Source organism: Pezoporus wallicus, unplaced genomic scaffold (assembly GCF_028554395.1).
Source record: "Pezoporus wallicus isolate ANWC-B61680 ecotype Strahan unplaced genomic scaffold, APGP_CSIRO_Pwel_v1 scaffold_6445, whole genome shotgun sequence".
Classification (NCBI taxonomy): domain Eukaryota; kingdom Metazoa; phylum Chordata; class Aves; order Psittaciformes; family Psittacidae; genus Pezoporus; species Pezoporus wallicus.
In genome coordinates this window covers 5,975,679-5,999,252 of record NW_026641753.1, presented here as the reverse complement: position 1 = coordinate 5,999,252, position 23,574 = coordinate 5,975,679, and the positions used below count along the sequence as shown (strand labels likewise).

Sequence of the window (23,574 nt, the reverse complement as noted above, 5' to 3'; positions counted from 1 at the left end):
GGTGAGTCAAAAACTTACAGATCTCCTGAATATGAATTTTAAAAAGAACTCTCTGATAACTGGACATGACACATACTTGTCTGACATAAACTTAACTGGTCTCTTGTAGCAGTCTGATTAGAGGAAACCATTATGAAACCTTGCACAGAGTCCATTCATTCTGGTGAAGTCTCACATGTGGACAAGGCAGGGAGATGAAGAGAAAATTAAATTTATGCATGTCATTCCCAATTTTCATTCCCAACATTATTCCTGTGTTGCCTTGTATGCTAGATGTTAATTTACAACACATTGCCATGTACATTTTCCAAGGGTCAATTAAATGACTGACAAAGTAACGCCATTACTCCATTTAATGATAGCCTTAGTTTCATGCCTTCTATCTTGCATGTATTTATAAATTACTGGCAGCAACTGTAATCTGAACAAACTACTACAGTGAGGTCCCAAATTATCCGAGTTCAGAGTTATATATTCACATTACAGTTCCTATTAAATCACTATTTAATGAAGTTTCAAACACTGGAGTTGCTCTGGACTTTTCTTTAGAGAATGCTATGGCACACTTTTCGGCTATCTAACATCAACAAGTCAAGTCTAGATCTTTCATCATAAACATTATACAAGGGCCAAGCAAATCTCTTCCCAGTTTGTGAAACCAGCCTTCACCTTGACATAATGACTCCTGTGAAAGCTATGCTCCATTTCAGGAAGCTGCCAGCATACCTAAGGAAAACCAACGATCCAGGTAACCATGTGCCTGCTGGGACACACAGTTTCATGCCCATTTGTCAAAAACCAAGGAGATCCATATTTTTATAATTACAAAAGCAACCACAAAACCTGCTTAAATGACTATAAACTGTGACTTCCAGTAGCAGAGATAAAACCCAGTTCCACCCCAAAGGCATGAAACTTCCTTTCTCAGGAGGCTTATCAGAAAATGTGACCTTCTAATGAAATCGGCCTTACAGCTAAAGGCAGGCAGTTCATGCCTGGTTTATAACTGTTCCCTATGCTACATTGCAATGGCACCTTCAGTTCTGTTACCCCCTAAATACTTTTTACTTTTCTTTTGGTGGATATGTGTGCATTGTATGTGCCAGGAACTAAAGCTGGTGACAAAACTGGTTTCAGTGTGCCCATGTATGTGATCACAGATCCAGTAGAACACAAATTTCCATACATACACATTTATTTCTTTAGCAAGATAGCACAGAGCCATAACAATGATGGTGTTAGTAGCAGGTTAAATGAAACCTGCTGTGCCTAAAGCGCTCCAAACTTTTACTTCATTTTTTCCCTTTTAGCATGGATTTCATGCTACTTCCGTAGACAGCATAAAACACACATTATTACTAATTAAATTCCTACAAAAATAATACAACCATGTCCATAAGGCTGTAAGAGGTAAACACTGATATACAAACAGAGCACATCACCAGTGACATCTTATTTCTAGACCAAAAACATCCCCAAAATAACCAGATCAAATCAAAGTAGTACGCAGTGCAGGATGCTCCCCCGGCAGGAGGATGAGGCAGGCAAAGTCTCTGAGCACAGTGCACTGCCATGTTAAACCCCACAGTGATGGGTTTTAAATACCACCTTTGTAATTTCACTGTTGAGTTTGGAAGACTCCAATAACTTCAGCGTTCACCTGTGAGAGCATATTTAGCTCACTGCTGATCTGTTGATGTAGATTCCCCTGAAATTCTGTAATCCTCAAGGAGACTATTGCAGCTTAACTGAAGGTAAACAACAGTCATATCAAAAGAACTTCCGTGCAAAGTTAGTGCTGTTAAACCAGCAAAGTTCTGACATCCTTGCAAGCAAAACTCCTCTACAGCAACACCTTCTACCCCACATCAACATGCCAAGCTCCCGAACAAGTGGCAAAATTTCATGTAATGCAAGATGCAATTATGGAAGGCCCTGTTCCAATAGGAATTTTCCCACAGACTGCAGGAAGCTTTGGCTTGGGCTACGTTGGTTGAAGAATGCTGAATCTTACGTAGTCTGTGACAAAACGTGGGATTTCTAAGTGTATCTGAAATAATTTTCAACAGGATATTTGTTAAAGGCAATGACAAAAGACTTCACATGAAAAGAATGCTTCATTATGACCCAGGTACAGAAAAAACTTTTATAGTTCCTTATTTACTGTCGAAACTACTGTGAATTGATTGTATCTACAGCCTAAGTTCCACAGGCATTTTTATCTGATTTCTAATTTTTACATTAACTCTCCCTGGTGCTCATGAAGCCCCCTATGTGAGTGAGGCGGCTTTGGTGGGGTTTCATTCAAATGGGACAGTGAATTTTTCTTTAAAAATAAAAGTTATATCTCTCTTTATTCATCTGCACCAGAGGTAGGAAATACTGTTATTATCACTCCAAATGTATTTTCCACTAATCCCACTCTTATTCACAATATAACATCTTAAAGACAAATTTAAGGGCAGTTTAAACTCCTTTCAGTGGAGCTTTTACATGTGCAAAAGCTATAGAAGCTTTTATGCTTCCTGGCAAGTCAGTGCTAATTCAGAGACCGTAATTGAAAAAGACTGTTTTAAACCTCTTTTCCTTACTTTACCGTTGGATAATGAGAATGGGAGTCTCCCCACAGATCTTAAGGGATAATCAAATTCCCATTTCCACCCGAAATTTCCTGTTTCATATTACTTGCCTGTATATTTGCAAGGAGCATGAATGTTCCTAAGACCTAAGAAAGATACAGTCACCACTATTTCATTGCGCTAAAGACAGACAAGTCTTACAAATGTCCTCCCGGTGACCTCATTGCAGAAAGAGGGAATTGGGACAGATGCCTATTATCCCTCTTATGAATTTTTAGTTCAATGACAAAACTTTCATTCAGATAATACTCATTTATTTCATCCCATCCAAAATACTTGGGATACAGCAATCTGTATCTTGAACCCACTTCATGAACACAGGTATCAGACAACACGTGCAACTGGAACACTGAATTCACATGTATTTTTAATTCTGGTCTTTTAAATTCTAACCTGAAATATGCAAAAAGCTACTGTAAACAGTCACTTTATTGCACAGATGAAGCAACCTCCTCACTGTTAGGAGATGGCTGTCTAACTGAGATAGGCACTTGTCAAAGATGTGGGGATGCTGTAGAAGAGAAGGTGGTGTTTAAGTGTAAACTTAGGTTTAGGTTGTGTAAAGTGGCAAGCATGATTACCACAACGGCTGCTCTCAGGTGCTCTCTCTGGCTCTCTTCAGCCGCAGCAGCCCTCAAATGCTTTGAACACCCCACTCACCCCATCGACATGTTTCAAAAATGTGTAGTTCTACTTCACTTAGGGAAAGGAGAACTTCACTGGTTAAGATATAGGGCTTGGGGCTTTTCTTGTTCTTGTGACTTAACTCCCAAAGGAGCTAACTGGAATAGTGCCAATGGCATTGGATCTAATGCAATCCGAAACTGAACCATTGAACTAAGATATGACTAACCCCTACTTTGAGCCAACACTGTTCTCCTTTAAGAAAAGCCCTACTGCCTGCTCAACAATCTCAGGCCCTTTTACAATCCAGGTATAAGCACTCACCTGGATCCACAAGGGGCTTCCTAAATATGGAAGGATTTTTTTCCCCTTTTTCATCTCTAAATTTTATAGGCAGGCATTATTTTCTACTGAGCTTTCTATAAATTTCACTTAACAGTGCTCTATTAGCAAATGCCAAATGTTATTTTAACTCCACTGCTTAGGATAGCTTTTTTTTTTCCCACTATGTGAATGTGTTTAACTTAAGCTTTGCGCCTATTTTTAAAACTAGCTGTTAAATCACTAAGCAAATGGGTGTTTTAATGGAATGACTGACATATCCTTAACTATGGGAGTGTGAATGGCTCCGGTATAAGATTACTCAAGTCCATGTAGAATACAAATGCAATACAGGACCACAGGTTCAGATCTTTGATCTCCTTTTTTGCAGAGGCTGTGATGTATAAAGCCAGTTCCACTGAGCAGACCCTACTACATTGAATATAAATTATCCTTTAACTGTAGCAAGGCTCACATTTAAAGAAATGCTGCAAGGATGAACAATGCAGCCATGAAGCAGAATTCTCCTGTAGCAAAATACAGACCAAGATCTGCACGGATAACCATGGTTTCAAAAGACAAATTTTCCTCAGCTGCTATTTGATAAAAAATACAGTCAAATCTGGAACATTTGCACTTGCAGAAGTACAATTAAAGCACACTGCTTGCTCCTGCTATAAAAAGTGAGCTAGGAATACTCGCTTTATTTTCCAGATTAAGCATCATTCCCCTAAGAAGCATAACAAATTATATTAAAACGTGGAAATCAACAGTCTCAACTGAATATGGCTTGAAATTTAAACACATCTTTTCCAGCTATCTCTTTAGAGGAAGAACCTTCTGCCTACTGAGCTAACACTAAGCTCCCTGGAGTTTAGCCATGAATATTCTAAACCCATCTCTTACAATTCACGAAAAGTCATCTTTTGCCAAAATAAAATGCTTCAGAGGAACTCAATGCGCTTACACTGCTTTTCCTCATTTTATGTAAAATAAGTGTTTCCATCTCAACTTCATGCCAAACATGCGGCAAGAGAGAGGCTGAACTGTGGAGCTCTCGCATCACATTTTGTGCACAACTCAAATGGGAGAACAGATCACTTTGATAACATCAGATCTTTGGGTTTGGTTTCCTCTCTGTTATTTGGGATTTAACCAGCTCTTTTGCAGTTACAGATAAATGCTGCTGAGTATTCCCACAGGAATTACTCTGCTGCTCACATTAGTTAGGACTTAAAGACTAAGAAATGGTGCTTTCCCACTCTGATATTTCTTTGCATGCCAACTTGGGGAGGGGAGGGAGTAACATTAGTAAATAAACAAGTAACTTTATTCCTACCTTACATCTTTTTACCTGTGTGATCTGACAGGTCAATGCCACTTCCACTGATGGCAAGCAAGTTAAAATTTGGCTTTGGCTTAATCTTTCTGTTCTCATCAGGTTTCCTTTTAGTAAATCTTGAGGAAGGTGCTCTTTGTGGCTCAGTTCTCCATGCCAGAATAAAAATTAGCACAAAAAGAATGCAAGGGTGAATTCATAATATCTACCTCAGGTCTGCCGTGCTTCAGTCAAGTTCAACATCTTCTCCCCTCCTTTGCCAACTGAGATAAGCAGCAACAATGACTCAAAATGTATTACCAACTCAGGCTCAAACAGAGGGGATCAGGGGGATCAAGTTCGTCTCTTTCAAGCTCACAGCTCCTTTTGCTGTCCGAGAGGGGCAGGTGAGTCCCTGTTTGCCTCTTGATGCACACCTGGCAGATACTTCTTGCAGGAAGCTACACCAAGGTTGCAAAAGGCAAGTGAGATAAATCCTCTGCTTCCCAGATCACCTACAAGGGTTCTGCAGGCTGTGAGCTTAGTGCCATTATGGCACAAGTCACAAAGAAACCATCCTTCTCTTCCCAAATGGTAACATTCTCGCCTTGCCTTGCCGTGTTTTCCTCCCTCCTTGCCTTGCTGTGGTCTCCATATATGAAACCAAGAATTCATTGGCCATCACTGCAATGCCTCTAACCAATTCTAACTGTATCCAGAGCCCGAGTACATGAAAACCTATTTCAGCTTGATCTGGTTTCTATCCCATTCTGGTACTCCACATACACCGCAACTTTAAGCTTACAGACATCCCTTCATGGTTCAAGAAAATCCTTCAATCAAAGAACTTCATTTACAATCCAGCACAGTTTCTGCTTCCCGGTCTCTCCACAGCAGCTAGGCGTTAGGATGCAATCCTCATTTAATGCAATCTCCATTACAGGATTACGATCACATCAATAAAATGTTCCATATGGATTTTTCCCATCCCTCTCCCTCGCTCATTAATACTAGGCACTATATCTGCAGCCCCCAGCGACTCCAGCAGGGCGCTGGATGCTCTGGGGCGGCAATGGGGTACACACACGTTCAACCACACACAGCAGCCAATGCAAACTGCCCGGCAGAGACCGCGACCGCTCGTCCCCCGCTCCGGAGCCGGAGGCAGGTCTTGGCCGCTGTGGGAGCATGGACCGCGGCCACGCTGCCGTACCGGACTAAAGCACATCTATCTCCTGCAGTCACTTGCGAGCTCCGCGTACTTTTCACAGGAGCAGACTTGCATTTTATCTGGTTATCGATACTGCTGATGGTCTGCTGAAAGGGGGATGCTGGACAAAAAATACCATATAAAATAACATAAAACCCCCTCTTTTCCACAAGCCCCTTCTTACCTTCAGTGCCTTCTCTGCACAAGATGCCAATCTGCGCGGGCTCCTTAGCACACCATCAAGGCGGTTAGAGTAGTGAAGGCTGCCCCGCTGCATGGAAGTTAGACCGCTTTGCAACAGCAAATCCTCGATCCAAAACACAAGCTGCTTCTTCCCATGCAGCGTGCCGAGCACGATTCATAAGCGACTTCCACACAGGGAACAAGATTATAAAAGAAATAGGGTGGGAGGGGAGAGGTCTCCTAACTTTTAGGTGAGCCTGAGTTTGTTTTATTTCTTTTGGGTTTAGTTAATCGTTTGCCTTTGCAGCCGCAAAAGGATGGAAACGCAGTCGCGCCCGGGAAGCCCCACGCCAGTCCTCAGAGGTCCAGCCGCGGAACCCGAGTTGCGCGGGGGTCTCTGAGCTCGGCGCGGCTCCGCGGGCAGCGCTTCCCTGGCCAGCGGCTGCGGGACGCCAGGTCCCCCGCGGGGAAGCCGCCGGGCGCTCGCCGCCTCCCGCCGCGGGTGGCTGCTGGCCCGGCGCGGCTGCTGCGGGGCCCTGGGGGCGCGGGCTCGCTGCCGGCGGCGCCCCGCAGCCTGCGCTGTCCCGGCGGCGGGAGCTCCTCCGTCTCCGGCTCGGCTCTGCCGCGGCCGCCCGCGCCCCGCTCTGCCGCCGCCAACCGGCCCTCCCCGCGGCTGACATCAGCACCAGGAGGCGGAGCGACGCCGGGGATGCGAACAGCCGAGCCGAGGGGGCTTCCCCCTCCCGGAGCCGCCCTGCCTTTTCCTCTCGGAGAATCCCCCGAAAGCGGCGATGGGGCCGGTCCGCCATTCCGCCGGGAGGGGCAGCCCCGGTTTCCGCCGGCACCCCCAGCCCCGCAGCAGAGTCTCAGAGGGGCCGGCCGTGCTGCGGCGGGCGGCTCCCCGCGCTCCCCCGCCTGGGGCGGGGAGGACCGGCCCTCGGGCCCGGAGCGGGTGCAGCGCTCCCAGCTCGGGGCTGCCAGGCAGCCGGCGGCTCGCCCCTGCCTCCGTCCGCCCGGCTCCCGCCTGCTCCAGCCCCGCGGCGGTGCCGGTGTGGGAGAAGAGGAACCCTCTCGGGCTGCTCGGCTCCGGCGGGCAGAGCGTCTGTGCCCACGGAGGCGGCCGCCGACCTCGACAGCACGGGGGTGCCTCCTCTATCCCCCGGCGGAGCCCGAGATGGGGCCGGAGAAGCTGCCGGCCGATGGCGCAGCTCCCTCTCCGCTGCGGAGCCGCCAACGCGCGATGCCTCCGCGGGGCCGGGCCGGGCCGGGGACGCCGTGCGGTGGCGTAGAGTTGGGACCCGCTCTCCGTGCTTGGCTCCCGTGGCGAGGGAGAGAGCGGGCCAGGGCCGGCGGCCAAGCGGCACCTGCCCCGGCGGCGGGAGTCGGGCTCCCGGGGAGCGGGGAGGCAGCGTGGGGCCGCGGCGCGGGGCCCCTGCGGGCGGGCGTCCCGCACGGTTCGTCGGGCGCTGCTCGGGTCTGCGGTCTCTGGGAGCCGGCAGAACCGAAGCGCGGGGTCAGCCGCAGCCTCAGGCGGGGACCAAGGGCTGGGGACGCCTCGCTGGCCCCGGGTGGCCGGGGTGTCCCTCCGAGCCGGGCACCGCTCAGCGACAGCGGCGCTCGGGGGAGCGAGCTTGGCCCAGCCCGTGCATTCTGAGTGCAGGGTCAGGCGCTGCAGAGCGGATTTGAATTGGTGAGCTCGGCTGTCCATGAGTGCTTGCTTGAAAATGCAGTTTAGTTAATGGTTAATCTGTGGTGTTGGTTTTAATAATTTGGGTATCTTGAATTATTTGCAGTATTTTGCCAGATGCCTGCAGTAAGTGCTTCTCAGTGAACACAATAATTATGAGTAAATAATTTAGCTTTTTTTTTCTGTACTTTGCTGTTGGGTGAGGAGGCAGTTTCAAACTCTTTTCTGATGATCAAGAAAAGACACTGCACTTCCCCTAAACAGCACATTTTGCACATGTCTCTTTAAAAATAGTATGAAAATGTATGTGAAAGCCTTGTTTTACCTTCTTCACTGCAGTGAGATGTAGGTGATGTCTCACTTTCATCGCTAAATATAGTTGAAACGCCAGAATTTCTCTGAAATAAAGGTATAGAAGAGAGAGGATCAGAGAATTCTAAAAACAGCTTCTAAAAATCCCCAGTCATTCTGTGACTTTTCTCCATGTTACCTGTTAACTCACACATTCAGTGGGATTTTTTGAATATGGACATGGAGTGAACAGTTGCATGGCCATCAGCCATGCTGAAACAATCCACAGAGATGTAATTCCTGGTTTTCCAGGTTGTATTTCCATATTGTATTTCAGTCACCTGACCTTGACTAGCCCATTGTATATTACTACACTGGTGGATAAATTCTATAAGTTTAGTGAAGTTCTGACATCATTATTTTTGTCCTGTATGTGTTCAGACAGCAGAGGCATCTCATATGTCTAGACCCACATGTACAGACCCCATCACCCACAGATTAGAGTTCATGTCCCAGCTGCCATGCAGCACAATGCTGAGAGTAATGCCTGACCATCAGTTATACCCATTTATTAATATTTCTGCAGATTTTGTAATGAAATGTGAAATAAAGCATATATAAACACCAAAAAGACACATAATAAAAGCAGTGCACAGCTATGTGTGTTTGGTGTACACCACGATTAAGACCAGCTGTCAATCCTGTTAATACCCTTTGCATTCAGGTCTTGTTGCAATAGATAGAAGGCATCTCCTAACAGATGACTGTATTTTACACCTAGGGAGGAGCAGCTGATGGAGGAATTTGTGTGTATGGTATGGACACTGTCATAATTCTTGTCCCCCCTGCTTCAGATGAAATGATAATAAAGATTATTACTTGAAAAAAATATACAGAAAGGAGTTGGAATATTACTGCGAGAGGAAATGACCTATAGGGTGGTTTGTCCTGTGCAAGAGTGATCAACTGCGATAGCATCAGCCATTCCGAAAGGAAAGCAAGTGGCATGTCTGGAGGGGAATGACCCATCCTGCTTTTCAAAGTGGCATCTGAGGATAAGCTACAGTGGATCCAGCAGTTCAGCCTCAACTGTGTTTGAAATACACAGCCAGAAGTCAATGCTAGGGAAAACTGTTTCATTAAAAGGAACCCCCCAAGATGGAAGGAGTAGACGGCTTATTTAATCAATATTGGAGGAAAGTGGTACCCTTAAAAAGGGCAAACCCCTTTACAAACCAAAGCGGTTACATCACGAACATGAAGAGTCAAAAGACAGAGAAGATTAACTCTGTCCATGCAGCAGACACATCACTTTGCTACCAACAAACTTATTTCTGTATCTCGGAAGGAGTTGCTGCTACCCTTGATTCAGATCAAGGTCTAAGTCCTGAAATTGTTTGTTACTCTAAGCACATGAAGAGGCCCTACAGGAACCATTCACATGTGAAAAGAGCTAGGCCCAGAGCCAAAGTGTTGCATACTGTGAAGGTCAAGCCTGTTTCCTTTCTAAAACTTGCACTTAATAGGAAAACTCTCGGAAATATGGTTTCCATAGAGCACCTTCAGCTGATTCTTCAGGATGCTGGATGCAGTATGTGCACTAGCAGGTCCCTGCGACTGTGGTGCTGGGTGCTGTGCAGACAGGCTTGCTTGCAGAACAGGGGGTGACCCTGCCTTTCTCTGATTGCAATTCATGTGGTTCCTCTTCCCACAGACACTGATTTTTTTATAAACTTCTCCAAATGTAAGGATAAAAGTCTCATAGATACTATACAAGTACCGGCTTTGCAGTCATGGAATAACCTGTTAATAAAAATGCACTGCCTGTAGGACAAATTCTCAGCATTTTTGCAAAGGTCACATGAAATATATTGCAAGAGTGGCCTTCCTTTGGTCACCCAGATAAGTCATGGAGAGGCCACTGTAGATGACAGTCTCAAAGAAAGATCATAATTCACTTTTATGTCTCTATGCAAGAAAATAAGAGACACAAGCTTTCCTTTCCCTACTGGGAATGGGGCATATATGGACACCAGTGCAGGGAACAAAAAAGAGCTACTTTCACCAGCCTGACAGATGAGGTTGGAGGTCTGTCCCTCTTGAAGGCCTCACATAGTGCTGCTTTGTTTCTTTTTTCCTGTCAGAGCAATAGAAAAACTCAGAAAACAAATTGCAACTGCATCTTTTACCAGGATCTTGCCTCAATCCTGACTTTTATTCTCCCTATACTTATGTGAAGAGTAGTTTCTTTCTCTTCCTTTTCCCTCATCCCTATTTACTGCAAATGTAAAATAAATCCCACTTGGGACCTTTGAGCACTAGCACTGTTTTTACTCCTGCTTTTCGATAATGGAAATTCCCAAGTTTCACCTTTTCTAGGAGTAATGTTTATCTGTGTTGCACCATTCTTCATAAACACCAATTGACACTGCCATCTGGGCTTGGTAATGACCACAAGCATTGGTCATTCAAAAGGGGAAGCTCAGAGCTTCCCCTTTTGCAGTGGTGTACATATCTACTACTGATAATATGTAGGAAGTCAGACTGTGTTAATTTAGAGGGGTCATGGTTTCTAAATACATGGTTTCTAAATACATTTTGGATGGAGAGCCAGGCACCAGAGGTGTTTATGGTCTTGCAGGTGGTCTATTGTGAGAACTATTACAATACAAAGCTGTGGAGGTCCCCGTACCTAACAGCGGGGGGTAGAACATACTAATTTTATTATCATCTCAGCTGTCAAGTGACAATGGTTTTTAAATGTCATGAATTATGTATACGATACATTCATTTTTCTATTGCACATTTGGTGAGTTCACACACAGGTACTAAAAGGGCATGGCTTCGGCTCGGGTGCATAAGACAAGATGTCAGAAAGACTCAAAATGGATCTTAGAGCACAGGCAGGAGATTGCGGACCCCATTCCCTGCTTGATTACATGTGTCAGGAGCTTATATCAATGACAATGCAGGTGATATTGTAAGATGACTTAAATAAGATAAAAATCAGGCTGAGTCTTTAACCTAGGAATTAATGAAATACCTTTTGTCAAGTGTCCTTGATAACAGGAAATTACTTCATAAAACTCCACAGAAACTGCTCACTTAAATTAATTTTGCAAACTTACCAAGTGTTACACTGTGCTGTTCTCTGCATCTCTTATGAATGTTTGGGAATTTATGTCTTACAAAATAGAAACAAACTAAGAAAGCTGAAATATATTGTGTCTTGTGCTGTACTTTGCAGCACAGCTTGTGTTTAAGAATCCATCTAGACATGCAAAAATGCTAGAATAAACAATATTTTTTTTTCTTTATTTTAAATTAGCTTGTACTGGAAAGCTATAGATTTCAGAATGACGCACACTAACGGCATTGCGTATCTAGTCAAATATTCAAACCAAAAGAGACTAAAAGACTTACCTGCCATTATAAATATGAATTTCCTTCCAGGTTAATGCAATTACAAGTGATCTCCTATAAAAGAAAACATACACATAAACCTTCAGGATATTTTACAGGATATTCTACTTAGTAGTATGAAAAGTCACATCCCACCTTATTTTAGTGACTTGCTTAACTCATTTTAATATATAAACATTATTAAATACTATTTAATATTCATTATGGAGCTTCAAATATTGGTTGGTCTTCAATAAATATTTCTCTCTATTTCCCTTTCAGCTGCATTGTGTGTGCAATTAAAGAAGTCAGGACTGAGATTCTGAATGCAGAGTGAGCTGTTTATTCTGGAGAACAATGATGGAAGTGGCCATGCCAAGGTAAGCAGTTTTCCTCCCTGTGTCCGTGTAGGGTACTAATAAAGCAGGTAGATACCTATCCTGACAACTAGTCATCTGGTTTGTGGATAAAGAAACAATTCCATGACAACAACTATACATCAAGGGACACAGTTTTACTGAGACAAACTTTGCATATAAAGGAAAGATTTGAATTCAGCTTTTGAAAAAGTATCCTTGATTCAGCATTCTGAAGCATCAGTTAATTATCCTTGGTTAGTAACAAAGGTGTTGAAGAAAAACCCCACCTCATCACAGGTGCTTTGTAAGATTGTAAATAAATAGTTTTGAAGAGTATTTCAAATATGAAATTATCCATTTTTGTCTGTCCCTGCAGTTCCTTGCTCCTCCTAGAGCTTGGAATGCTCTTTTGTACCACCTGTAGCTGGAGAACAACAGGAGGGGAGTAAATCTGATACTGATCTGGATCTTGGAAGACCCATCTTTCTTTCTCACCAGGGTACTCCCTTCAGTCTGGCTTGTGACAAGCCCTTTAATTCCTATGCCAGTCACATCCTTATTAAATATGAAAAGTTATACTTCAATAACATGAATATCTTAAATATTGCTCAGATTATGCTTTAATAAAGAGATATACACACATTCTTTGATGCATTGTTTCATGTAGCTCAAATTTTTCACATTAAAAAATGTAATTGATTTAATAGTATTTTACATGCCAAGATTTATTTGTGTGGCCTTGCTGGAGAGCAAATTTAAAATAAATTAAAATAAAGGACTTTTAAATCTTCATCAGACCTGGATCACCTAAACTATTAAGTATATTGTAACTTGCAAAAGGGAAAAAAAAAATTGCTCTTTAGTAATGGGATTTTTTTAGGCATCCTTTTTGGCATCACTTTAATACGAATGGTATTTGGTGGCCATATAATACTGAAGAGAGTTCCTTCCAAAAAATTAGATTTTTAAGGTTTCCTTGAAGTGTATGTATTGAGGAGACTTAGGACCTCATCTAAATCAAGTTGGAATCTGCATTAAGCTCAGAGTGCGGTGGCCTGTGTGGTTGCTAGTTTGGTTTTCCTTATTTTGCTGACTGAAATTAGAATGTGTGGATTACCAATATTATGAGAAATACTCTGAGAGTAAACTCATCAGGGAACAGAGTCATAGGACGTGTACAGCACTGTGGTGTATCTGCAGATTTTACCTTCTGCACAACACTGTGATGGTGCCAAGAACTTCCAAAGAACCAAAATAAGCTATAATGTTTCCATAGGTTGGACTCACTAGTTCTGTTTCATAGTGAGGTTAAAAGTGGGAAACAAAGTACATAGCACTTTTGGAATCAGAAACCAGCTGTAGCTATATCATTTCTCAAAAGATCCATTCTGTATTAGGTGACTAGTTCCCAGTAGATTCAGTAAGGCATGTCCAGACCATACCTAATTGAAGTTATTATTTGGCAATCATTATCACAAAAGAAGTCCAGTAGCACCAGCAATATAACATCAGCATAACAGAATCAGCCTACTTTCAAATTAATAACCAGAGGAATTTAAGAAGAGCTCTTCCAATCCACAGATGTGCTTAGAATGTTTCAGTAGTTTGGGAGAGTCAGGGAGAGAGTGGTTTGATGGAGAATAACTGGAAAAAAGATCCCCGAAGTTCTGATTTCTGCAAGCAAAGGAGAGGTGTGCAAACCAGGTTGCTTTCCTCTCTGACGCATGATTTGCAGGGAATGAGGTTTTGTGGCTTTTAAGCTTTGTAATCTGAGTATCCAAAGTGCTTATCAATATTGGCTTTTATAATAGGACTTGGAGAAAAAACAGATGAGCTTGTGTTCATAGTCTCAAAATCCTTTGAACCTAACTGTGAAGCATTTACTTTAGCCTCATGTGCTAGAGAATGGAGGAATTGCTTGCAAAGCAGTTTCCAGGTAAGACCACTAACCTGGACAAAAACTTTATTCATTCAAAGTAAGTAATTCCAAGATAGGACTTTATGAACAAACATCTGCTGCAGGGTCAAAATAATAATAGGGAATGAGTATGACTGCTTCTAGCTGTGTAATGCTACCCAGTGCTCAGTAATTCCCATTCCAAAGATTGCTGTATTTCAGTGGCGAGTAAAGTTGCTCATTTAAAAAATGCTTGGGATTGTTTTGGAAGAGCTAAAGCATACCACTGGGATATGGATGCCTTCCCTTCAATTTATATAACACAATACTTATTATGAAGTTTTTCAAAGCATTACATAACATACTAGACGTCCCTTTCACAACAGGAACATGAAGTGATTTATTGACAAGAAAACTAAGGATCAGTACAGCCCCTGGTGTCAGTCTTACCTGGGTTTTGGGTTGGCATCCTAGGACAAGACATTCACTCATTTCAATGTTGGCTATTCAGTGTGGACTCTGAATCTAATTGCTGAAAAGGTATTTTTGCCAATCAGAATCCAGAACTGCATTTAGCTGGGTTTGTTGGGTTTTTGTTCATCAAAACTACATCTGTTATTAATGCTTCAATGAGCTACCCATAAACATTAAACCATGAGATACCTCCATGCTAAAAATGGTCTCCTGAGACCTCACTTGGAGTATGGTGTACAGTTCTGGTGTCCTCAACATAAAAAGGACATGGAACTGTTGGAACATGTCCAGAGAAGGGCCACGAGGATGATCAGGGACTGGAGCACCTCCCATATGAAGATAGGCTGAGAAAGCTGGGGCTGTTCAGCCTGGAGAAGAGAAGGCTGTGTGGAGACCTCATAGCAGCCTTCCAGTATCTGAAGGGGGCCTATAGGACAAGGGGTAACAGGTTAACACTTAAACAGGGGAAGTTTATATTGAATATAAGGAGCAAAATCTCTCCTGTTAGGGTGGTGAGGCACTGGAATAGGTTGCCCAAGGAGGCTGTGAATGCTCCATCCCTGGCAGTGTTCAAGACCAGGTTGGATGAGGCCTTGGGTGATACAGTTTAGTGTGAGGTGTCCCTGCCCATGGCAGGGGGGTTTGAACTAGATGATCCTAGGGTCCCTTCCAACCCTAATTATTCTATGACTCTTCATTAGGGACTGCAGTGATAGGCAAAGGGGTAATGGGTTAAAACTTAAACAAGGGAAGTTTAGATTGGATATAAGGAAGAATTTCTTTCCTGTTAGGGTGGTGAGGCACTGGAAGGGGTTGCCAGGGAAGTTGTGAATGCTCCATCCCTGGCAGTGTTCAAGACCAGGTTATACAGAGCCTTGGGTGATATGGTTTAGTGTGAGGTGTCCCTGCCCATGGCAGGGGGGTTGGAACTAGATGATCTTAAGGTCCTTTCCAACACTAACTATTCTATTCTATTCTATTCTATTCTATTCTATGAAAATGCTAATCCGACCCCCAGATCATTAGTGAATTATAGCAAATCACTTTTCGTTAGTAACTTCATCTGATTTCTAGGATATTTTTATGATTAATGAACAAACACATTCTTCCACTTTTTTAATACAGAGCAAACCAGGGTATCATTTGCTATGGATAGATGTTCTGAGCTGTCTTTGAGAACTTGTGCCAAACTGGATGTAGGCCCTTTTTATAAAAAGCTGGTTGATGAGACTTCAAAACCTGGCCACAAATATGGTACACAATGATGGCAAGCAGAAATGCTTTACCTGGTGGCAGAAGTTATCCATACGTAGAGCAAATACAATGTTTGCCATTAGTAAAACTCATGTTTTTTAAATGCTTGTGAAAATGGAACACATGCTCATGAAAGTTTCTTGAGCTAGTGCGAGGCTATCAGCCACTGATGGTAATGGTTTGTATTACGGATATTTGAAGTGGAGAGAAGACTCTGAAATGTTACTGTTAGTGAAAATGAAAATTACAGTTACACACAACGAAGTGCTTGTACCTTGATCACCTTGTGACATTCTGTGTCACTGCATCACAAGCAGATGAAAAGTGATACAGAGTGATGCATTAAGCGCATTAGACTCATTTTTGTGTTGGAGTTTCACAATTATCCCAAGACAAGTGCTCAGCATGTTTTGCAAATGCCATGCCTTCAACGACACCAAGCTAGCAATGCACTAGTACTACTCGCTTTTACCATATAACTGTATTTCGACTGCCTTATCAAGGCTTTCCATTAAATAGAAGGAAGAAAGGCTCCTTGCATCAGAAAATATTTATTGCTGCAGAACATCAGTTTCCCAAACCAGTGTATGTTCTGCAGTACTTTATCCCACTGCTTACCAAACCCGTTTAATTTACTGAGAATTCAATTGCTATTTGAAAAACCTTTTTTTCAGAATGAAAAAATTATGTCGTGGCAGATTCGGGTGATGCCGAACGGCATCTGTATGTCGGCTGCATTTCCCGTACCAGAATCACTAGAGGGAGTTCTAGGCAACGTTACTCCTTCACTGTCTCCAATAGCTCTGCAAGTACAAAATTCGGAGAGTTTTCTGATAATATTTAGCAGGGAAAATACACGATAATTTTCATCACTATAATTTCAGTTCACTGCCTAGTTACTGATTATTTATGAAACTGGTTTAACCTCACAAGTCACCTATCACAAATTATGATCTTGCTTAACAGCCACAACAACCAGCAAGATAAACATCCCACACAAGGCTTTACATTAACATATTTCTCAATTAGTATTATGAAGCACAGATGCGATGTTGATAACATACAGGAATTTTAGAGCAAACAGCAAAAGAAAAAATAAAGATAAAAGTAAATATCAGTTAAAAATACATTGATCAGTCAGGTTTAAGTAGCACTTAGACACCTTTCTCTAGTTCAGCCTAGCCCAGGACTTTTTTGCTCTTGGATTTATAGTGTAGATTTCAGTGCAGTGGAAGAAAATCAGTTTTATTCAAGTTTTATGTAGCATTATTGTTGTTGCCAAAGGAAGAAAATGCTTTATTGGGAAAAATAAAATGGAGTGTTTGCGGTCCTAGACCATTTCCATGTTGAAATCAAGTTGTTAGCTCCATAATTTCTCAAAAATGAGGAATTTGAAGGGAGAACCAAAAGAGATTGAAAATTGTTCTTACTCCTAGTAATCTTGAAATAAAACAAAATAATACGCAGAACTCTACAGTGACAGATTACAGATAATGCATTTGATTTATAGTAAGACAACTGACAACAAACAATTGTTTTTCTTAACACATGGTTATTCTTCTTCATAACTAGTAGCTGCCAATGTAGCCTAAAGGTGTTAAATTCCCATTTATCCAGTGAAATGAGTGTATACCCATTCAAGTGTCATAATAAACATAATTTAAAGAAACAAGTGACTTTGTACTTACTGTACATATTAGTGAAGACCAGCTTGCTCTCAAAAGCTGACTAGTTATGCCTACGATTTGAAAAGCACATGAGACAAGAACACACAGGTGCCATTTAGGTGGCTTTCATGTACATGATTAAAATACATGTGATTAGCTGTACCACTGTGGCAATTATGGCTGTGTTTTCTTTTACACAGACATATTCATGGTAATAAAAGCTCTAGCAGTTGATCTGGTGCAGAAAGGATTTATGTGAGCAAGATTTTACCCTCCTGAACTCTTATAACTATTTGTAAGCTGATTTTAATCAATGAGTTTTAGGTTTTGTCACTTTATCAGTCTAAATTGCAAACCTAGAGCATGGAAGCACCCTAAGTTTCATGCAGCCCCTCTGAAAAGTAACTAAAAAATAAAACCAGGACCTCAGGGTGCCAGGATCAATCACCACTGATGTTCAAAATAGTTTGACAAAGAAATTAGACATCAAGAGGTTAAAAAAACCCTCCCTGTTAAACCCATACATGATACAAGTGCAATAAATCTTTATGCATGTAAAGGATACATTCCTAGAGAACATACTTCTGCGAGCATTGTGCTTGTAACTTGTATTACATGCTGCTAAGTTTTTACTAATGTTCTTAGATGTGTTCTTTCAAAACGTTGATGTCTTTAAGTATTCTTGATGAAATGGAGGAGTGAATGAGTTTTCAAGACCACATCTTTGAGGTTATTACCACATATGATCTTATTAATATTTCTGTCAAGATTTTGATTTTTCTTTTACAAAGTAAATCATGAACCAAAATAATCATTAGTGTTACACTGTGAGGTTTGATTAATCTAAGTGCCCCAGAACATTTATAATTTTATTTATGTTTATATTGGCTATGTATTCGTCATGGAACATAATGTGATATAATTTGATACAATGATATCTAATAAAACATATCCAGTGATATATATATCCTATAATGGATCATAATTTGAGGAGAAGAATAATTTAGTTGGCTGAAAAGGCATAAGCAGGGCTCTGTTTCCAGCCCAACAATGGATCTTGAAAAAAATGCTGCTGCTTCAGTTCCAAATCTTATCTTTATGTATAAAAATTTTAAATAAACCATAAATATTTATCATCATCTTTACTGTTATCATCGCTACCAATAACTTCAACTACAGAACTCGACAGGACAACCTCTCTCTACTCCAGGTAGCTGAGAGTTGTATTACTGTAATTATTTTAGGGTGGGGTGTCCCTGCCCATGGCAGGAGGGTTGGAACTATGTGATCATAAGGTCCTTTCCACCCCTAACTATTCTATGATTCTACAATCCTGATTCTATGATTCAGAGCACCCATATTTAAGTTACTTAACTTTTGCTATCATGAATATATACTTCGGATTCATGAATATGTACTTTGGATTTTTCGGCAGGAATAGATGATGTTTGTATTCTTTAAATTAATATCGTAGAGAAGACAGCTACTGAAAGAACCCAAATAAGTGTCATGGCTGTGATAGTTTTGTTTGTGTGTCTTGAATAAATGCTAAGGCCAGCTAAGATAAACTGGAAAAAAGATGCTCTTTCTTCATAACATTACCACAGTGTGACCGAAATTGCTGTAACAACATAAAGAGGGAACTCAGACTCGCTCACAAGTTATTGAAGCTTAACAAGATAATCCATCATCTGACCAAAGTAGATGACCAAGTCAGTGCTCTCTGCCCATGGCAAGGTCCTGGTAAACTACATTAGCTTGAACTTTGTAACATGCTCCCATCCTGCATTTACAACAGTTTAGACCACACATGTAGTAGTTGCCATGGATAAGCTGATACTATGCTTTAATGCATTACTGCTGTAGTCACCTGCATGCCTGAACCCCTGCTTATAGCAATATATTTCTGCTCATAAAATTCCCTGCACAGACAAGACCAGCTTTTGCTTTTATCATTATTTCAATCGCTTTAGTGTAGATCCAATTACACAGGTATAAAATGTTTCTACTGGCATACCCTGGCATCAGTACAACAGCAGTTAAACAGATAACTCTGGAATCAGGATAGATGTGTAAATAACAACAGCTGATCGACAACTATGCTGATAAAATTTAAATGAGACCAAGCCTAAATCTTATCCTACACTGATAATAGGAATGTCTGTTATGTGTCAGACTTACTGGATGTGAAAGGAGTAAGACCAGAAGCTGATCTCAATAAAACCTCCCTCAAGTTCTAGTGGGCTATCCTTTGACACAGGTTAAAGCTACCCAGGTTTCTAGGTTGCTGTGGGCAGCTGCGTCCTAATCAAAAAACACCCAGCAATGGCAGCACTAAATGCCAGATTGATGATTACCACTTGAGCATATACATTATGGCATTGTCTAACTATACTTTAACTACATATACATATTTTACAATTCACAATGCGCTTGCACTGTTTCAGTAGGTGAAACAGAGAGATGTACAGATGAATGTAGGTGAAACAGAGACTGTAGATGTCTTTAGAGAGCACTGCTTTCTCCTGACTGCAGCCATGGGTCAGCATATAAAAAGGCAAAGGCGAAGGATTGTATTCTTCCTCCTCTTCTGCTTCTATTCATTTGCTTGCAAGATATTGTAAATTAAGAGCAGAGGCTCTGATCTGTGTTAGACCTGAACAAAAAATGTCTCATGATCTGTGTTAGACCTGAACAAAAAATGCCTCATGTTGCTTTGCGAAGGTAAAAAAGCTCAACCTGTAATCGGTACTGCCATGCAATTCAGGGCATATTCTACCCATATTTAAACAAAATGGTTTATCTGAACTGAAAATGAAGTATCTGTTGCAGTTGATATGTCTGCCAAATTTAAAACATGATATAAACTAAAGTCGACAGCATAAGCCACTCAAACAAGGCCTCAGGGACTCCAAAATGTGCCTTAATATTTATTTTTCATACTTGATTGTAGGTTATGCACAGGTAAGTGTAGTGCTACCCTGAGGGTTTTAAGTGTAATGTAGTCAACCATGATAATACCTTCAGTATCTAGGAAGACAGTTCTCACAATGACTAATATGAAATGAAAGCAAAGCTGAGTGTTTTTCAGACTAGTGTTAAGTTTTCTCTAGAGTTATTCAGTAGATTTCTGAAATATTTTCAGTGTTTCCCTACTAGTAAGACAGCAAGTATTGCCCCATTTGTGACACTGTATGTTCCAGCACTCGAAGAAACCTAACATTAACTTGCTTTTATAACTCCGTAATACATGAGAAATTGCTATCCTCCTGTATATCACTACTTCCTGCAGCAATTTGGACTCAAAAATGAATCACTAACCACTGACACATATATATGTAGTAATGGCAAAAAAAAAAAAAAATTACCCAGAATTACTCTGCTTCAAGTGCTCCCACCCATTTTAACCTGTCTCTCAGTGGTGAAACCTGTAAGAGCTAGTCATACAAATACCATGTCCTTATAGATATTTTTCTTAGCCTTAATTACCTTAAAATAAAAATGCAATCTCAGGAGGAATTTGAAGATGTTTGTACATATTACACAGACATATGCAAAACCAGAGCTGTGCCTCAGAAGAAAACAGTCTTCAGATTAGACTCACTGGCTCTAGCTGCTTTATGTTGTTCAACTGATACAAACAGATCTATGCCTGGCTTAACAGTGAGCAAATTTCAAGCAGCTTTATGTTGTTAGAATAGCACAGGACACCAAAAACTACAACTGAATGTAATTTTATCTCTCTGATAAAGGAAAAAAAAATGGTAAAGGGTAAAGTTAAGCCTTGGCTTCTTACACAGTCTTTTGCTGGAAGTTACACTTGCAGAATGGGATCAACAAAAATTAGCATGTTAAGTGAAGAAACACAGAACATAATGCTGTATCTTGAATTTCTGCCTCTCTTTGAGGCTTAATGTTGCTATGAATTTTTTGCTTGTTTTGGCATTTATAGCACAGAAACCTCTCTGCAAATAGACAGCTTAAGAAGCAAAAAGGCATATACAAGAAAGGAGGGATGATGTCCTCTTGCCCTTTTGCTGTAGGCAGCTCTGCTGTTTCAGTGTATTCACAGGAGACCAGATTGTTCCTCTCCGCCTGCTACTGGGTAGACTAGTTCCTTTTTGTATGGAGTCTTATTCCATTGTCACTTCAACTTAAAATCTGGCTGCTACCAAAAAAGTTCCTTCTGTCTGATTTGTTTTAATACCCATGTTTGTAGGGGAAGCCAAGTTCTACTTGAAAATACGGAATCATCATAATTCTAATGACTGTGCTATGGTCTCTGTATTGTGGTTAGCTTCCTGGCTGTAACATGATGCTTTAGCACAATTCAGTGTTAATTTTGTCTTGTGACAATGGAGAGCAATTCCTTTCCCCTTATCATCATCACAGTCTCGTCAATAGATTAATTACTAGAGCATAACAAATACAGATCTTAATCTATTGTAGTGTTTCAAGACTACTGTTGGATTCATTAGTTATAAAAAAAAAAACATTTTACTCTTGGTTTTCATGCTTTCTAAAAGCAGAATACATGCCTGTGTAAACCAAGAATTAGCGTTGGAGCTTTCTGTGGATTATAAAGTTATTGACCTCAAGGGACATCAGTGACATTGTATAAAACTGAAAAAACTGAGCCAAAGTGTTCTGTCACCAGAGCCCCTGAAAGGTACCTAAAACCTTTTTCATAGTATAGTATTCACTATACTATATAGTTTTAATTTATGTTGCACAAGAAAAAAGTTTAAAGTTTACTTCCTTTACTTTTTCTTCCACCTTTTCATTCTTTTTCAACTTTGAGACCAACCACTCACGCTATTTCTATTTTCTTACAACTATTTGCAGGAAGATTTTCATATGCTTTATCATTTTGAGCCTATGTTATTTTGTAAACCTGTAGTGGGGTTTAAACTGCACCTGTCTGTACCCGAGGCTATTGAAGTCGTTATTCAGTGTTTATGGCTTCTTTCTTCTGAGTGTTGTTAATGAGAACTTTGGTTCTCATTGTACCTTTGTCCATTACCTTGAAGAACTATGTGGTAGTAGTTAAAGCTCCTACGGACCTGAAATGAGCTACTTGTTTTTCTTATTTTATAATTTTTTCAGACCTCAAATTGTTCTGGTTTATCCTTTAATAATCTCTAACTTTAAAAATGCTTACCTGTCTCAGCCTATAATTTTGCTGCAGATGAGGACGATGCCAGTACCCTACCCAGCTTATTTCACCTTCATCTGGCAGATGATATACTTATCTGCATAGACCGGTGCAGCAGAGTGCAGAGATCCCTGAAGCAGTATGGCTTCATCAAAACAATTTGCAGCTGGGCAGATTAGCTTTGCCTTTCAAACTGGGCTAATACGATTATATTCAGCCACACTAACATGATTATATTGCTTCTAGGCTTTATTCCTGCACTTCTGCACACTGCTGCCATTGTGGCATACAGACCTACCTACTCACTTGGTGACCACTGCATTGTCCTAGTTTTCTAGGCCATAAGAATCCCTTTACTGCATTCCAATGTTAAATTTGTAGTGACCACATTTTGTGACAGTGAGAATGCTCTGCTACAGTACAAATCCCTTCCTGTACCCTCCTCCCTGCCATATCTTCTGTTCACGTTTTCTTAAAGTTTAAAGATGTTCTTTCTGCACTGTGAGAATGACAATGAAATCAAGCCTGCCATAGTGCTGCATACAAATGTTTCCCAGAATAAAAAGGATAATTGCTAGTGAGTTGCAAATCTCAGTTTTAAGTAATAAATAATTATTCCATGTCCTAAGCAGTCAATCCCTGTCATATACTGACTGCATGCACCACTGATAAACTTTTGGAAATAAATCTCATAATAGGGCACCTTTTACTCTGTACCAACCTCAGAATGCATTATGAGGCTATTTAAACACTGGAAAGTAAAAAGCATTTCACAGAATTAATTTCCTCTCTTTCATGAGAGAGATATTGCGCATTAACTGATCTGAAACCAGAGCAACTTTCTTTTATAACGTGGTCACTCACTAGGCAGGCTTTCCACAAAGCACAGGAGCTGAAGTAAACAATCACTTAGAAGGAAGCTCTCTAGTGCCCTGCCATGCTGATGATTCTAGGAAAAGGGAAAAAAAAAAACCCTCAAGTAACATTTCATTGCATGTTGAAAAGGAAGTGTAAGCACTCTGTTTAGAAAGCTTTAAAGCATAATTGGAATTCAACATGCAGATTTCTGTATTATTACAATGCTGTGTGCACT

The 23,574-nt window shown here is 41.1% G+C and overlaps 1 protein-coding gene across 4 annotated transcripts in view; it reads right to left on the bottom strand.

Moving 5' to 3' along the window:
• The window catches only part of PCDH11X (protocadherin 11 X-linked), a 490,198-nt gene extending 483,412 nt beyond the window's left edge, over window positions 1-6,786 (bottom strand). For 3 of the 4 annotated variants that reach the window (XM_057425083.1, XM_057425087.1, XM_057425088.1), the window contains exon 1: window positions 6,297-6,786. The gene's annotated coding sequence lies outside the window, so the exon portion shown is untranslated. Of the gene's footprint in view, window positions 1-4,923; window positions 6,146-6,296 lie in introns of those variants that run through there. The other variant, XM_057425086.1, reaches the window with a different exon arrangement.
• Between the last annotated feature and the right edge of the window lie 16,788 nt (window positions 6,787-23,574).